The sequence below is a fragment of the Ctenopharyngodon idella genome, chromosome 8, assembly GCF_019924925.1.
Source record: "Ctenopharyngodon idella isolate HZGC_01 chromosome 8, HZGC01, whole genome shotgun sequence".
Taxonomy (NCBI): domain Eukaryota; kingdom Metazoa; phylum Chordata; class Actinopteri; order Cypriniformes; family Xenocyprididae; genus Ctenopharyngodon; species Ctenopharyngodon idella.
This window is the reverse complement of record NC_067227.1, coordinates 29,882,150-29,886,974: the sequence shown is the minus strand read 5'-3', so window position 1 is coordinate 29,886,974 and position 4,825 is coordinate 29,882,150. Positions and strand designations below refer to the sequence as shown.

Below are 4,825 nucleotides of genomic sequence, written 5' to 3'. Positions count from 1 at the left end.
TCCCCGTTCATGTGCCTTCTTTTATAACATGCACAGGAACTAGATAGCTTTTGTGCGTTCCCTGAGCATAAATTGTCAATTGCACTCTTTTGCCTAATACATTTTAGAGTGAATCTCAAATCCTCATTGCATAATAGTTACATTTGGGCTTATGAAGCTTCCTTTTCTATTTTACAGATGGATGGATAGAGATGTACGATAGATAGATAGATAGATAGATAGATGGATAGACAGACAGATGTATAGATATAGATTGATAGACAGATATAGATAGATGGATAGATAGACAGATAGATAGACGGATGGATAGATAGATAGATAGATAGATAGATAGATAGATAGATAGATAGATAGATGTATAGATAGACCAACAGTCAAATGGATAGATAGATAGATGGATAGATAGATAGATAGATAGATAGACCAACAGTCAAATGGATAGACAGACAGAAAGATAGGTAGATGTATAGATAGATGTATAGACAGACAGATGTATAGATAGATAGACAGATGAACAGATGTAAAGATAGATAGATGGATAGACAGATGTAAAGATAGATAGATGTATAGATAGAGAGACAATTGTATAGATAGACAGATGTATAGATGGATGGATGGATAGATAGACCGACGGATGGATAGATAGATAGATAGATGTATAGATAGACCAACAGTCAAATGGATAGATAGATAGATAGATAGATAGATAGACCAACAGTCAGGTGGATAGATAAATGGACAGATGTATAGATAGATAGATAGATAGATAGACCGACAGTCAGGTGGATAGATAAATGGACAGATGTATAGATAGACCGACAGTCAGGTGGATAGATAAATGGACAGATGTATAGATAGATAGATAGATTGATAGACAGATATACAATAGATGGACAGATAGATGTATAGATACATAGATGTATAGATAGATAATGTATAGACAGATAGATAGATGTATGTATAGATAGACCGACAGTCAGATGGATAGATAAATAGACAGACAGATAGATAGATAGATAGATGTATAGATAGACCAACAGTCAGATGGATAGATAGATAGATAGATAGACAGACAGATGAACAGATAGATAGATGTATAGATAGATGGATAGACAGACAGATGTATAGATATAGATTGATAGACAGATATAGATAGATGGATAGATAGACAGATAGATAGACGGATGGATAGATAGATAGACCGACGGATAGATAGATAGATAGATAGATAGATAGATAGATAGACCAACAGTCAAATGGATAGACAGACAGAAAGATAGGTAGATGTATAGATAGATGTATAGACAGACAGATGTATAGATAGATAGACAGATGAACAGATGTAAAGATAGACAGATGTAAAGATAGACAGATAGATGTATAGATAGAGAGACAATTGTATAGATAGACAGATGTATAGATGGATGGATGGATAGATAGACCGACGGATAGATAGATAGATAGATAGATGTATAGATAGACCAACAGTCAAATGGATAGATAGATAGATAGATAGATAGATAGATAGATAGATAGATAGATAGATAGATAGACCAACAGTCAAATGGATAGACAGACAGAAAGATAGATAGATAGGTAGATGTATAGATAGATGTATAGACAGACAGATGTATAGATAGATAGACAGATGAACGGATAGATGTAAAGATAGATAGATGGATAGACAGATGTAAAGATAGATAGATAGACAGACAGATGTATAGATAGACAGACAGATGTATAGATAGACAGACAGATGTATAGATGGATGGATGGATGGATGAATGGATGGATGGATGTGCCATCTCTGACCGAAGGGTGTCGCTGTGGTTCTGTATAAGGTGTCACCGCACCGCTCCCTGCCTCAGTTTCATTCCCATGAGAAATGACTTTCAGCTTCAGCTTTCCAGTGCGTCTGTCTGTCCGTCATCCACGTGTTGCGCTGCGCGTCTCGCGTCCTGTCGGTTCCTGCCGGGAAGTTTCGATGCTCCGCGAGTAACAGCACAGATCAGAGACGGAGCAGGAGTCGCGAGCGGACCGGACTTTTCCATGTTGGACACACATTAACCGACACCAGATTGTGCTAAAGTGTTTCTGAAGCAGGTAGAGTGAAGAAACGCTTTGAACTGCGGAAGGTAAGACATATATATGGGTGTGACGTCACGGCGATACCTTTGTTGTTTGGTGTTTGCTGCATTTGTTACAGTCTTCAGCAAGTGCACAGTTACACACGCTCCCAGCGAACCAGTTCAACACAAATCAACCAAGCAAAGAAAGCATTTAGGATACGAGTCGTTATTTCTCAAACACCTTGCTTGCGTGCATTATTGTTTTTGACTTGTCTGTTAAAACTTGCAGATGGGACATGCCATGCTATAGCCTACAACTAAAACTACTTTAAACTTTTTTTTATTCTTGGATTATTATACATGTATCTAATTTGAGAGACTTGCAGATCTGTCTATTAAAATGGACACCTAATAGTTACTATTAAAGTACTGTGCCACTTTCATCACCCATTTTTAATTTAATTTATGGGTCATATAGAATTAGGGGATAGGGTCAAAGGTGATCGCCCATGGTGTTTGGATGTAACATCACACCCTGAATGGTTAAAATGTTAAAGATCCGTTTACTGCAGTGGACAACACATCAGAGGGTTAAAATGAATCTGTCACACCACAGACCTTAATACTGCATTATGTGATTAAAAGTGTAAATCAGTTGCAAGATCTAAATATAGACTTTCTCTTATATGTCCATGTGTATTTTAATATTAAATCTTGAATGCATATTAGTTGCACATGCCTAATGCATATTAGTTAATGTCCATGTTACATACAGACCCTCTCAGATGAAGAGCTTTATTGAATGTGTCATGCTTGATCGGCTGCACTGTAAGGCTCTTGCATCGGGAATAGTTTGCATTCTTACACGCCCGGTGGCTCGAAGTGTTTTTTCAAGCTCTGGTTCGTCCATTCATGATAAAATGGCATTTCTTGTGGAAGTAATTAGGCAGCATCAAAGCCAAAGAGATCTTGTTATTTCAAACCTCTGAATCTAGTTGAGCCAGACGTGAGCTTTGGTGTGTCAGCGTTTGACTCTCTCCACCTGTCGGTGCGTGTGCAGCAGATGCGTGGTAGAAGGTCCCTTATAAGGAATGAGTGCTTTAGTTCAGAGAGAATGCAGGAATGGATCTGTCTGAATGGCAGATGTGTGCTGTTGTCACACTGATGTGGACTGTTAGATTCAGTACAGAACAAAATGAATTTTTCCATATTTAGTAGATAGTTTACCAGTGCAGAACTCACTGTCATGATGCTAGGGTGTTGCTGGCGGTTGCTAAGACGTTGCTAAGGTGGTACTAAAATTCATGTGCCAGTGTTTTAATATGGTACTTCACATTACTTCCAAGAACACCATAGTACTAGTAAAGCACTGAAATAATTTTTTTTACTGAAACGAAATCAAAGTTTTCGATCGATAGATAGATAGATAGATAGATAGATAGATAGATAAACTATTGACAGACAGATGGATAGATTGATAGGTAGACAGACAGACGGATATATAGAGAGATGGATAGATGGACAGACAGACGGATGGATAGGTAGATAGACAGACAGACGGATAGATGGACAGGCAGACAGACAGACAGACAGACAGACAGATAGATAGATAGATAGATAGACAGGCAGGCAGACAGACAGACAGACAGACAGATGGATGGATGGACAGACAGACAGACGGATAGATAGATAGATGGATGGATAGATGGACGGATGGATAGATGGACGGACGGATAGATGGACGGACGGATAGATGGACGGACGGATAGATGGACGGACAGATAGATGGACGGACAGATAGATGGATAGATAGACGGACGGACGGACGGACGGACGGATAGATGGACGGATAGATAGATAGATGGATAGATAGATGGATAGATAAATGGACAGATAGATGGACGGATAGATAGATAGATAGATAGATGGATAGATGGACGGATGGATAGATGGACGGACGGATAGATGGACGGACAGATAGATGGACGGACAGATAGATGGACGGACAGATAGATGGACGGACAGATAGATGGACGGACAGATAGATGGACGGATAGATAAATGGACAGATAGATGGACGGATAGATAGATAGATGGACGGATGGATGGACGGACGGATGGATGGATGGACAGACGGATAGACAGAGATAGATAGATGGACGGATGGATAGAGAGATAGATAGATGGACGGACGGATAGAGAGATGGATAGATGGATAGACGGACAGATAGATAGATGGATAGACGGACGAATAGATAGATGGACGGACAGATAGATAGATAGATAGACGGATGGATAGATAGATGGACGGACAGATAAATAGATAGACGGATAGACGGACAGATAGATAGATAGATAGATAGATAGATAGATGGATAGGCGGATAGATGGATAGATAGACAGACAGACAGACAGATGGATAGATAGATGGATGGATGGACAGATAGATGGACAGATAGATCATTTTTATACTAATTTATTTAATAATCAACGCTCAAATAAAAACAGTTGTACAAACAATTGCATATAAGGCCATTTTTATATCAACTTTATAATAATAGAATTATTTTTCTTTGAGGTAACTACCTGTATGATGTAAATCCAATGGAATATTGTAATCATTCTGTTCTGTGATTCATATTACATTATCATTTGAGTACTTTTATGTAAGGGAAGTGGGTCTAAAGGTTAATGCACACATTACGAGAGAGGGAATTGAACATGTAATAAGTGCACTGTCACTTTAAATAAAAGCA

At 38.5% G+C, this 4,825-nt stretch overlaps 1 protein-coding gene across 2 annotated transcripts in view; it reads left to right on the top strand.

Moving 5' to 3' along the window:
• Positions 1-1,873: 1,873 nt before the first annotated feature.
• Positions 1,874-4,825, top strand: part of plxnb3 (plexin B3) — a 90,726-nt gene continuing 87,774 nt past the window's right edge. For both annotated transcript variants that reach the window (XM_051903417.1, XM_051903415.1), the window contains exon 1: positions 1,874-2,135. The gene's annotated coding sequence lies outside the window, so the exon portion shown is untranslated. The remainder of the gene's footprint in view (positions 2,136-4,825) is intronic.